This window comes from Amblyomma americanum, chromosome 5 (assembly GCF_052857255.1).
Source record: "Amblyomma americanum isolate KBUSLIRL-KWMA chromosome 5, ASM5285725v1, whole genome shotgun sequence".
NCBI lineage: Eukaryota > Metazoa > Arthropoda > Arachnida > Ixodida > Ixodidae > Amblyomma > Amblyomma americanum.
This window is the reverse complement of record NC_135501.1, coordinates 195,805,142-195,818,521: the sequence shown is the minus strand read 5'-3', so window position 1 is coordinate 195,818,521 and position 13,380 is coordinate 195,805,142. Positions and strand designations below refer to the sequence as shown.

Genomic DNA, 13,380 nt, shown 5'->3' with positions numbered 1-13,380 from the left:
TGAAGTACGTAGGAAAGCTGGGGACTTTATTTCCGCGACGCGAAACGTGTCGTGCGAACGCCACGTGGGCGGGGCTCCTGGCGGTGCCGATGAATAGAGGGAAGGCCCACTAATCGTCTCGACGCCTGCAGTGAAGAGCTCCGCATTATATTCGACAACCCCGGGGTTCTTCGATGCGCGCTAGGGGCGGGTGCAAACATCTTTTCCGATGGAAATAAGTGTTCAATCAATCAATCAATCAATCAATCAATCAATCACTGCGCTTGGATGTAGCTTAGCGAGCGGCTGCCGCTCCCCCGTGCGCTCAACATCCGAACGCCTTAACCACTGAGCCGACGCGTCATCGTTCGCTCAGCATCCGAACGCCGTAACCACTGAGCCGCCGCGGCGGGCATACTCTGGGAGACGTGAACTGGGCACGGAAAGTCGGGGCTCGGGAAGTAAGTGCCGGTAAACAGTTGGGTGCCGCTGGTTCCTCGACGTGCGACCCGACCTTTCTCCGTACCGATCGCCCGTCTCTCGTAGTGTGTGCGATGAGAGGCGGGCAGTGCCATTGACCTTGACCTCCCTCATCATCGCCGCCGCCGGAGAGTACGCCGGCTGACGTCAAGCGTGTGTGTGTGTGTGTGTGTGTGTGTGTGTCGGGGAACCCCTCCTCCACCCATTTTTGGTTCCCTCTTCAGGCGTGCCACGCGGGTCCGGTCCGCTCGTAAGAAAGGGAGAGGCCGACCTGCTTTTATTCCTCCACGACTTCCCTTTTCTTTTTTTGGCTCTCAACCCAACGGTGGTGGTAGGAGCGCGCGCCACTCTTGCTTCCGCATCTCTTGGCGAAAACGATGGGGCAAGGACCCCCCCCCCCCCCCCCCCTTCACTACTACACTTCTCTGGCCGCTCTGCTGGCGTGCTTGGAGCGTAGTGGAGAGTCGCCGATGAAGACGTTGTTGTGTAGCTCATGGGCTATCTACTACGTTGAGGCGACACTACCTGTGTTGGTTGAAGTACGGGTGCAAACTGCGTGAATCGAAAAAAAAAGAAAGAAAAGTATTGCGGCCTTCGATCGCGGACGCTGCGTTTCTCGTTCTCGTGCTGGTCGACCTCATAGTCGGCGTGGTGTCGAACTCAGTTTCGGAAACGAACCGGGCTGTCTCTATAGTATGACGCCTATCCTCGCTGTTGGCGACCGCAGTGGTGGCCTTGTGGTTTGAGCAGCCGCAATCGGCGTGGTGTCGAACTCAGTTTCGGAAACGAACCGGGCTGTCTCTATAGTATGACGCCTATCCTCGCTGTTGGCGACCGCAGTGGTGGCCTTGTGGTGTGAGCATCCGCGTCGCATTGGGGGGGGGGGGGGGGGGGGGGGGGGGGGGGTTGTGCACAGTAGGTACAAGCTTTCCCTCGGCTTGGTGGTGTTCGGCGTATCTGGGTGAAATGCTTGCAAAATGGGGTTTTTTGACCCCACCTTGAATACACGAACATGTCCTGTGTCGTGGCGCTATTTGGCCAAACATGCCCTTGAGCGATAAAATTGCACCATCGTCATCATCACCTCTCTCGGCACGTACACTCTAAAGAGAAAGGAGTAAAAAGGGAATAAACTGACCTCATAGTCGGCGCGGTGTCGAACTCAGTTTCGAAATAAGCCAGGGCGAAGGCCTTTATCCACGTCATTACTCAAAGGCCTTTAGTGTAAAGGCCTAGTGCTAAAGGCGTTTAGGGTGAAGGCCTGCATGATGAACGCCTTCCGGGTAGAGCCTTTTTAGGCCAAATTCATTTATCGTACAGGCCTTTAGGACAAATACCTTGAGCTCGTTAGGACCTTAGCGTGCCACCGTAACTATAGTGCCACCGCAATCTCCCGCGCTTAGCCACGCTAAACCATCGGCTATTTTTTTTTACTAGACTAGCAGTCAGCTCATGTTCACAGCTTCTATGTCTAGCGCGCAAGAGTATGTGGCAAAAAACATGTCAAATTATTCGTATCGGCTCCTGTAAATGCAGTTCCCTCAATACTTCCGCGAATTTTCCGAAATGCACAATGTCTGCATTCGCAATCTCCGCTGACTGCACACTAAGCTATGATGGCCTCTGTTGCTTGTGCGCAAAAAAAAAAAAACAATCGGCCAAACCGAGCGGCGCGCGTCTATCTGCACAACTTTGTCGAAAACAATTTTAGTTCCTCCGACACGATTTTAGCACATTTCCCCAAAATAACAACAAAAATGCGTTTAGTGAGTTGAACTCGAGAAACGGGACATGCTCAAATGAGGGATTGCGCCCTTAAAATGCGAGGCTCAGGGAAAAAAAAAACGAGAAACGCTAAAAAAAAAGACTGCTACTGAATGAAAACACGCACAAGACACGACCGCTGTGTTGTTCTGTGCCGTTCCCCCGCGTCTAGCACATTTCCAGCGCGAACGCTCGTCGTCGTGTGTGTGCGCGCGCGCACATCCGCATCACACTTGTGTGGTGCGCCTAAGCAGTACGACACGGGCTCTAATAAGCGAAATAATAATAATAATAATAATTGGTTTTGGGGGAAAGTAAATGGCGCAGTATCTGTCTCATATATCGGCGGACACCTCAAGCGCGCCGTAAGGGAAGGGATAAAGGAGGGAGTGAAAGAAGAAAGGAAGAGAGAGGTGCCATAGTGGAGGGCTCCGGAATAATTTCGACCACCTGGGTATCTTTGACGTGCACTGACATCGCACAGCACAAGGGCGCCTTAGCGTTTTTACTCCATAAAAACGCAGCCGCCGCGGTCGGGTTCGAACCCGGGAACTCCGGATCAGTAGTCGAGCGCCCTCACCACTGAGCCACCGCGGCGGGGTAAAGCGAAATAAGACAGAAGCGGATTCAAGCGGAAGGCGGGAGACACCCCTCCGACCGCCGCCTTCCGGAGTGACCCATAAAAGCCGACCCTGGCAGCCGACCGCTCTCAAGAAACGCGCACGTGCCCACCTAGCTTCCAAGTCTTCGGGGGTAACTCCCGTTGTCTCGGCGCACTCTCGAGTCAAAAAGTACTGAAGGGGTAGTACTTTGCGGACTCTCGTTGCGACAACAATTCGTCCCTCAAATAGCAGCTATTAGTCCCTCAGACACTACCGAAAAAGTGACCATCGCCAGCGGTTAGCCTCCCCGCGGCCTAACCGTCCGTCGCGAGTACTACTGTATTCACGCATATCCTGACAAATTTTTGCGAACACAGTGCGGTTACTTAGCAGCTGCGGCAACGCGCCGCTTTGTCTGCGGGGCAGCGGACCGCTCGAGCGCTCCACACAAATCTGATGCCGACTGTACAGCTCCCCTGCGACACCTCAAACGGCCGTTATCTTCCTGCCCTGTCCCGCGCAAGCTTAAATAATTATAATAATAAGTGTTTTTTCATTGTGAAATAAAATAAAAACGGGAAGATAAAACATTTCCGCGAACCCCGCCACCTGCTATCGTGACCAGAAGCGCCATAGCAGATGCCGGGACTCGCAGAAATCTTTCATTTGAATCCGCGGGCTCATTCTTCGCTTAAAAAAAAAAAAGCGTGTAGAGAGCGGCGCAGGGAACGAGCGCGCTAATGCAAAGAAGGCATAGCCCCGGCGTGGTCGAAAACAAAAAGATAGCCGTAGTCCCCCTTTCCCCCGCCTTCTCTTCATCGACGGCGAGGTGAGCGAGATAAAAGGGGGGGGGGGGGGGGGCAACGCCAAGCAGCAGCCCAGCCGCGTCCGTGCTGGGCAGTTGGCGCCAGCGAGCGAGTGAGCGGCCGCCAAGTAAACGAGCCGAAAAAGAAAGTGTCCCAGTTTTTTCCTCGCGCGCTCGGACTGGGGCCGGCCGTTCGCGCGTCCCTTTCTTGAATCTCGAGCGAAAGGGATCGCGCGCTTCTCCTTTGGCCAACTGCGCGGACGAGGAACCGGCCGAACGTCGATGGGACGGCAGCAGAGAGATGAGAGCGAGAATAAAAAAAGGATCCTGAAAAGAGAGAGAGAGAGAGAGAGAGAGAGAGAGAGAGAGAGAGAGAGAGAGAGAGAGAGAGAGAAAGCGCTAATTCATTACCACTGCCCGACCACCGGGCCTGTCAGCCTCGGAGATGGGGGAAGCGAAAGCGGAGCGGTGCACGTGCATCGCGGGTGCACTTGGAAAAAGGGGTAAACAAACGCGGAAGAAAGCCCGCCCAATGAGGGTCGGCGGCTTGGTCGCCGCTAGATGATAACCGCGGTGAGGGAGCTCGCACTTAACAGTGTACACACAGGCGCACAGTTTAGTAAATTATGTACGTACACACCGAACTCATTTATTTATGCTGACTGAAGCGGAAAGCTTCTCTACGCTAGGTAAAGCAGTCGTCGCGTAGGGCGGAGAACGACCTTGAACGACCTTCAGCCCTACCATATTAGCCGTGTATGACCATATGCATTACAGTTATGGTGCCGAACCCCAGACCTAGACCCATGACCTTTAGCTGACCTTTGGCATTGGGTGATCTTTGACGTTAAGAACATCCGATGAGGTGATGTGAAGCACGTGATATCCGATGGGGGTGTCGTAAGGCCATGTGATACCACGTTATAGCCACGTGGTCGTGTAGGTATATATAGAACGGCTGTCGCGAGCGTCTAGCGGAGATGCCATGGACGAGCCTCAGATGCTTAGCAAGCGTCCTTGATTTTCGCTGAATTCCAGGGTTAGCCAAGTTAATCCACTGCCGATTTTTAAAGTATTTCCCCAAAGGCCCTGGAAGGCGGTATTGCCGACTATTAAAGCGAGAGGGGGTTTTCAACAAATGGATCATACGAAGCATTAGATAACGGTAAGGTAAGCAAAACTTGCTAAACAAATGCTTGCTAATTAATACAGGAGAGCTGCGTTAAAACAGACACGCACACGGAGGCAGAACTAAGCGGTGGTGCTGCGTGATAACACTGCTGGCTAACACCTCTAAAGCTCCTCGATTAAGTACATCGGTATGATCATCACCACGCCTAGAACCGTTCCTCAGAATTTTCATCCCATTCTGTCTAGTTTTTATTACAGCCTTATGAAAAACAGCCAAAAAAAAAAAAACTAATGGCTGAATGGAGGCTGAATAAAGTAGGTAGGTGTGCCTACTCGTCACGCATCTCCCTTAGGTGCTCATGTCTATTCTTCGAGGCTACCACCGTACGCTTGCAAATATACGGGTCTTCCTCTGTTATTTAAGTGACCTAGGCCTATACTAAGTAGGTGGCCTCTAAATGAATCCCACGTTTCACAGCACAAGGTATATGAAGTCCGTTGATTCCCTTTCACGACGTTCTTCGCCCGTATACAGTTGGGGAAGCCAACGCTGTAGCTACATCCGTCCGACGCGTGTTTGACGGGGTCGCTCCACGAAGAAATGACGCTCGGTCCAACGCAAGCCGGACACGAGTACAGAATTCCAGCTGGACGCAGAATGCGGTTGGCGCTGGACCATTCAGAACCACTATAGACGTACAGCCTTGGTCAAAAAAAAAAAAAATTGGCTGCGGTTTAGCTGTGGTTAAACCTGGAGTGACGCGAGAGCTACATCTGGCCGAGTGGAACTCCTTTTCGCAGGGCGTTCCTTCTTCATCTTCGTCCCTGGACGTGGATTCACTCTCTCCTCCTCTCCACTGCCCCCCCCCCCCCCGAGCGCTCGGCACGGCGCATGCGCACAGAGCCGTTGCAGCTCGGTTTCGCTGGTGCACCGCGCCGCCGGCAGCAGCAGCTGCTCTGCACCACGTGACCAACCATGTGATCAGCCACTGCGCCGCCATGGAGCTGAAGGGGTGGCCACGCTGAAGGCTCGAAGAGGTGGCGTAGTGTAGCTCTCGCTACAAGAACCTTCAGGGCAAAGGGCTTAAGTCTTCAGAAGCTTGCTGCTTGACGTGCACTTTGATTACTCCGCTACACGGCGCATTTGGGGGACATTCATTCCACTGCAAGTGAACGCTGTGGCCTGAACACATTTCACGGGGGGGGGGGGGGGTACGTTCACACCATCACCAACCGAGTATACCGCAGACGCGTGTTTACATTGCTCTTTCGTCTCGAGCAAATAGGATACGCAAAGAGCAACAGTATTTCCCGCTACGCCACATGACCAAGCACTCCCCCTCCCCCCCCCCCCCCCCCCCCTCACACACACACATCACCAGGAGAACGTAAAACTCGCTCGAGGTTGACCGCGGGATCCCCTCCGAACACGGCTCGTCGCAGTCGCACCGCGACCCCAGAGAAGCACGTAATTTAAATGAGGAGAGAGAAAAACGCGTATACGTTAAACGGTCTCCGAAGGTGCCCGGGCTATGTATACAAAAAGCGCATATGGTATTCGCGCAGCGCAGCCTGGTTCACGCACTGGCGGCAACGGCAGTCTGTGCCAGAAAACGCATTTGGGATACGGGCGGCGAAGCAGGAACCTCGACACTTAAGACCGAAAGTTCCCAGTCCATCTATGGAACTACATGCACTCCAACTTTGTATCGGTGCGCTTTCATTTGTACTCACCGAAAACAAAAAAAAAAGAATGGTAGGTTTTAACGTAGTTAAACCGAGAAGACGTGCGAAAACATGTAGCCTGATTGGCTCATATGGTTTTGCTTTGCTGGGTCGTCGGCAAATCTGGCGACGATATTAGTCTCAGGTTAAGCATATGATGATGGTTTTTTTTTTATGGCGTAAGGGCATCTGTAGCCAAACAGCGCAATAGCATAATGTTTTTCTTCTACTCAAGGTAGGGTCAATGACCCATTTCCCAAGCATTTGACCGTAAAGAAGCCGAGCACAAGGCCAGGGGAAAGCTTGTACCCATTGTATCACCGGTGGGTACCCGGCGGCACTGGGGTTCGAACCACACACCTGCCGCGTGCGAGGCGGATGCTCAAACCACCAGGCCACCGCTGCAGTGACACAGGTTAAGCTCTTATCTATTCGCGGCGCTGACGGAAGTTGATGAAGACGGCCATGTGCAGTGGACCGCTCGAGAGTGTGTTTCAGCTAAAAACGAAGCGAGATTGGCTGTGGTGATAGCCTAGTGCTCTCATGCAGTGGCCAGCGAAGCTGATCTGTTCGCGCCGCCGCGGGTTTGAATCCCAGTCGCGGCATTTATCTATTTATTTATTCGAAGTCAAATATTCCACGATGGCCCGCCTTTTGTAGCTCTGGTCGTGCAGTAGAGCTTTCGCTCCAAAAAATTTAAACAAGATGACGATTGTGCCGACCAGATGCAATCAATCTCCAGGAACACTGAGCAGTGCCGCCTAATTTTACCTACTCACTGCGAAACCAAACACAATAATCTGCTGATGGAACGCATAGTTCCGATTTCTTCATACTGCGTTAGGGTAGCCATTCACTCTATGACCTGATCTAATTTGTGGATACTGGCAAGGCAAGTCATCATCGCTGCAGGCTACGAGGACGCTTAAATGCAGTCCACCTCCATCGAAACTCGGCCGCCGCCGCCGCCGGGAGTCGAACCCGCGACCTCGAGCTCGCGGCCAGCCACCGCGGCGGTGGTGTTCGCTTAAACGGAGAAACGCGCGCCAGCGATACACTTCACTTTCTTTCCCCCCTTTCTTGCTCGCCTGCACGCTAATAGGGGTGTTCCCCGTCACAATCGCGGAAGACACGGCTCGGCCGCTCCCTCTCCCCTTTTCCAGCAAAATAAAGAAAGCGGCAGCCGATGAGGAGCGACTCGAGTCTTCCTCGTGCGGGCAGCGGCGCGCACGACGCGGACCTCTTCCCCGCACGGCATCCCTTCCCGTGGGCTATTTATAGACAACGAGAAGAGGAGGGGGGGGGGGGGGGGTCGAGCAGCAGCGACACGCGCCCACTCCGAAACAAAACCGTGCGCGTGCACACACACACCCACTAGGCTGACGCGCCTTCTCGTCAAAATCGGCTCGCCAACCCCTTCTGGGGCACCCTGTTCGGGGGGGCGGGAGTGCGGGGGACGCTACGCGCGGTTGATGGCGCCGCCAGAAAAAGTAAACGAGGGAGGAGGAGGAAGAGGAAGGGGAAAAAATCGCCGCACGCGCTGTGTTCTTCGCCGGGAGGAGAGAGAGGGGGGGGGCTGTTTTCGCGAGCGCTTTTTTAGCGGGCCTCGGAGGACGACCGTTAATAACGTTTGCTGTTTTTGTTTGTTATGTTACCTCTGCTCTCTCTCTCTCTCTCTCCCCGTCGGGGCGACGCAGTGAAAGGACGTCGACGCCGCATCACGGGGGCGTGGTGGCCGAGCTCGGCCGCGCTCGAACGGCGAATTCGCGGCGTCTGACGCCACTCCGCCTCGCAACTGTCACTAAACAGACCAGTAATGCGGAGAGTTGGGCTTAAATTAGCTTAACGCTTCAAACGGACTCGGAGAAAAGGGCAGTGTCGTATCGAGGCCATCTTGGAGAAAGAAAACCGGGACGCTTTGAAGTTCTCCCCTCAACTCCATCTTGGTGAGAAATAAATTTCTTACGGGAGTGCAGGAACTAAATTCTAGCTCGCGTGTTTTCTTTCAAATGATGCGTCATAGATTACTACTATACATGCAGCACCCGTTGGTATTCGCCGACGACCGCTAAATAATTTATTTCTTGGTCCGATACAAGTCAAGAAAAAAAGGGGGGCTTTGCCCCGTCAAAGGACCACCCCTTCCAGCCAATGGCGTCGGCGGATTCTCACGAGCCTGCTAGCGTAACAATGTAGGGAGTGGCAGATGAAACGGGCCCAGTCCCCTCCCTGCGTTGTAACGCTTCTCACACTAGTCGGATACAAGTCAAGAAAAATGCGGCTTTTCCCCGTCAAACGTGAAAGAACCCCTTCCACACAAATGGCGTCGGCCGATTTTGTCCCTGTTTTTTTTTTCCGCGTGTACATGACTGCAATGCACCAACTCGCCCAAAGGTGTGTGTTCTTGATTCCCATGAACCTGCTAGCGTGAGCAGCGTGACAATGCAGGGAAAGCACTACCTCTGATAATGCAGGCAGCGGACTATCCCATTTCATCTGCCGCTCTCTGCACTGTTACGCTAGCAGGTTCATGAGTCGGCCGACGCCATTGGCTGGAATGGGGTCCCTTGACGGGGAAAAGCCGCTTCGTTCTTGAGTTGTATCCGACTACAGCGCCAACTGCCGGGATTCCCCGACACATTTTATATCCCGAACGAGTTCTACCACAGCCGACTTCAACCAAGGTGACCAACTTATCCAGCCCAACTCGTACCCCGGCATGCACATCCGATACAGCATCTACCATGACTGAAATGATGTCTAGCAAAAAAAAGAAAATGTTAAGCAGGCTCCGCTCAAGAGAAAAGGCACACCGGCGCTGACGCCACGGGGGCAAACGCCTTCGCGACTGCTCAACAGACGAACGTGCAAGAAGCGATCGCGCACCACGAGGAGTTGAGCGATCGCACACTGCGAGGAGTTGAGCGACCGCGGGCCGCACACAGTCTGTGCAGACGCACACGCAAACAGTTTTCGACCCCCAGACACCCTTATCGACGACAACTCGCCGGCAACGCTGACGGCGCCCCGCGGCCCCCCACGGGATAACAACGGGACACACACATCTGCACCACCTGCACACGACCGCCCGTTCCACCCCTCGCGATCCTCTTTATATCGCCGCTTCGGCCAGTCTCGCTGCAGCAGAGGGCAGGGTCCGTTTCCAGACCCCAGTGGGACCATGGTGCGTGCGTGCGTGCGTGCGTGTGCGTGTGTGTGTGTGTGTGTGTGTGTGTGTGTGTGTGTGTGTGTGTGTGTGTGTGTGTGCGTGTGTGCGCGCGTGCGCGAAGGGTGCGGGGAGGGGCGTGACTAGTCAGCGAGACTTATTTCCTGTCAGACACACCGAACTGCTTCACATACTCCGCCGGCATTAAAGTGCGGCACCTGGCCTCAACAAATCGTGCAAAAAAAAAAAAAAGCTTTTCACAAGCCGCAGTATAGGTACACAGTGAAATGTAGCTAATTCTAACTTCCCGCTTTTTCGAACTGAAGCTCCGGTCCCGTTAAGATATTAGAGAGCTGTAGCATACCGTGTACCGTGTTACCGTTAGCGTTACCGGAGTACCGGGAGCCCGCCCACCGCCAGTGAGCACGCGCCGATTGGTCCCGATGCGGGAGGCGTGCGTGCAGCAGCTGCTCGGTACCTGGCGCCATCTGGCGTTGATCAAGGCGATTTGCGCATGCGCATTGGCTACGCGCGGGCTCCCGGTACTCCGGTAACGCTAACGGTAACACGGTATGCTAAAGGTGTCTATTATGGAGAGGCCGAAACGGTTCTCCTTAATGCCGACTCCGTATGTCGCTAGCACAATGATTGGTCTATGGGGTTTAACGTCCCTCAGCAAGTCAGGCTATGAGGGACGCCGTAGTGATGGGCTCCGGAAATTTCGACCACCTGGGGTTCTTTAACGTGCACTGACATCGCACAGCACACGGGCCTCTAGAATTTCGCCTTCATCGAAATTCAACTGCCGCGGCCGGGATCGAACCCGCGTCTTTTGGGTCAGCAGCCGAGGCTAGCTAGCACAATGAACAGATCCACAAAAAGAACAAAAGTATCTTTTTTTTTTCAACCTCAAATCCAGAAGGGTGACTACGCGGCCCAGCGTACTAGAGGGTACCGAATTAATTGAAACGCGACTATACCGCGAACAGGATTCGATCCTGGGATCAGCAGCCGATTGCCAAAGCCACCGAGCCACGGCGGCAGGCGCTTTACGCAGTAGGTGGCATGCAGCATACACCTCCGGCATCCCCGCCGTACAACTGACACGCTGAATTTGCTCTGATAAATACGCAATAATAATAATTGGTTTTTTGGGGAAATGAAATGGCGCAGTGTCTGTCTCATATATCGTTGGACACCTGAACCGCGCCGTAAGGGAAGGGATAAAGGAGGGAGTGAAAGAAGAAAGGAAGAATAGGTGCCGTAGTGGAGGGCTCCGGAATAATTTCGACCACCTGGGGATCTTTAACGTGCACTGACATCGCACAGCACACGGGCGCCTTAGCCTTTTTCCTCCATAAAAACGCAGCCGCCGCGGTCGGGTTCGAACCCGGGAACTCCGGATCAGTAGTCGAGCGCCCTAACCACTGAGCCACCGCGGCGGGGCATAAATACGCAACGGAATCCGCTTTTTGGGCGTGTGACGCGTTCTTCCACAGGCAGGAGCGAGAGAGCTAGCGCCATCTGTATGGTCGGTATGGTACGTGATAGGGCAGGCATTGCACGCTGACTCGGTCGTACCTCTCGAGTGTTCCAGTAAAAGGAGGAAAAAAAAAACCATCAGTGAAACAGAAAAGAGAGAGAGAGAGAAGATACAGCCACGAAGAGATTGCTCGACTTGTTGACGTCGTCCTCGGCTCTCTCTCTCTCTCTCCAAGCACCGTTTAGCACTCGACAAACAGGGAAAGTTAGCAAACGCTATCGGTTTAAAGCACACAGAGATCCCTCCCGAGACAGACGCTCCCGCGCAATGCCTTCGTTCAGTGACACTTTAACTGTTTATGTCCTCCGGTGCCACATGGTTGCAACGCACGAGGTCCTATACATCTACGTAACAAGCCTATTCTAGCAGAACTACATAGTAACGCGAAAAAAAAAAAATCGTCACCGACACCACTTCTCCGCCAAGCGGACGGCACGACGCGATTAACCAACCAACAACCGGGTACGATTTCATCAGTGGCTGCGTTTAATCGGCTTATTCACCCAAACCGGATGCGCCCGCAGTTATTAAGCAACCGTTTTATATTTCTTTCACACACACACACAACAACGGCTCAGAGACTGTCTCAAACCGGAGAAAAAAAAAAAGAAACTGCTAGAACTGCCGCCTAATCCGGGCATCAGGCGTTTATTCAGAGGGCCTTATCTCCAGGGGCCGAAGGGCGCCGCGCACGCCCAGCATTCTCTGTCACGCGCTAGCGGAAGAGCCCCAGGGAGCTCTCATCGGTAAAGCGTATGCAGATATTTTTTCTCGGACGCAAGCAAGTGTTCGCACAATCAGCGTGCGGGCCTCTTTTATTTTCTTTTTTTTTTCTCTATCTCCCAGGCGCTAAGAATCTTCCGACTATTAAAGAGAAAGAGGCCGCAAGAAGCTGCGTATCGTCGACGAGGACGACTGCGCCGATAGCGCGTCCGCTGCTATCGCGAAGTCAGCCAGCTAGAGGGCGCGGGAGGTCGCGCGCGCTTTCACTTTCGCCTCAAGACCGCTGCGCAGATAAAGAACCGATAAAGAAAAAAAAAGGAGGGAAGGGGGGAGGTGACACGAAGCACGCGCGTCTGTAAATGTATTCGAGCAAGTGCCGAGCGCAGTATCGCCGTAGGGGCGAAGCCTTTTCCTAGACCTGGCACGTCCGAGCTGAACATCCCGACTACAGTACTGCCCCGTCATTATGTCGAAATTTGGTTAGGAGTTCAACTCGGTTAAACCGAGCAGACGTGCGAAAGCAGGTGGTGATTCTTCAATTGCAGGCGGCGCCTAAGTTCCGCCTTCAGGGCATGACGCGATGTGTTTTGTGGTTTAATGTCCATGTACGCAGAGTTGCTCATTCTGTAGTTGTCATTCATAACTGGCGGGGAGTCCTCATACCACTACCAGCGGTGGGGCAGTGGGGCCCGCCTGCCACAAAGCCAGGCTTCAGGGAAGTGCGTACTTCCCCGCCGCGGTGGCTCAGTGGTTAGGGCGCTCGACTACTGATCCGGAGTTCCCGGGTTCGAACCCGACCGCGGCGGCTGCGTTTTTAAGGAGGAAAAACGCTAAGGCGCCCGTGTGCTGTGCGATGTCAGTGCACGTTAAAGATCCCCAGGTGGTCGAAATTATTCCGGAGCCCTCCACTACGGCACCTCCCTCTTTCTTCTGTCACTCCCTACTTTATCCATTCCCTCACGGCGCGGTTCAGGTGTCCAACGATATATGAGACAGATACTGCGCCATTTCCTTTCCCCCCAAAACCAATTATTATTATTATAAGTGCGTACCGAGGGCAAAACGCGTACTTGACTAGAACGACCGAACTCTATGTTCCGCGACTCCCAAAGTCGCTGCGACCAGGGAGGCAAGAAATGGCGATGAAATTCTATGAGCTTAACCGCGCATGCTGACATCAAGGCCATTTTTAGCGAAACGTTATCTCTAGATGTCGCGATTCTAGCCGGAAACAGCCCCAGAACGCGTTCTATATAGACAAGCATTTTGCCCTCTACGCACAGTCTTGGTCAAAAGTCTTAAGGCCACAGCGTTCAGCTGCAGCGAAATGAATGTTCCTAGGATGCTCCGTGTATCGGATCATTCAAAACACAAGTCAAGCAGGAAGCTTCTCTATTCCCGAAACAAGAAACCTTCTGCTGGCATTTCAAGGTCATTTGGCCTTTAATAGTGCCGTAATATG

The 13,380-nt window shown here is 53.6% G+C and overlaps 1 protein-coding gene across 3 annotated transcripts in view; it reads left to right on the top strand.

The window, feature by feature from the left end:
* smg (sterile alpha motif domain containing protein 4 smaug) overlaps nt 1-13,380 on the top strand; it is a 112,216-nt gene that overhangs the window by 43,440 nt on the left and 55,396 nt on the right. The gene's annotated exons all lie outside the window — the stretch shown is intronic.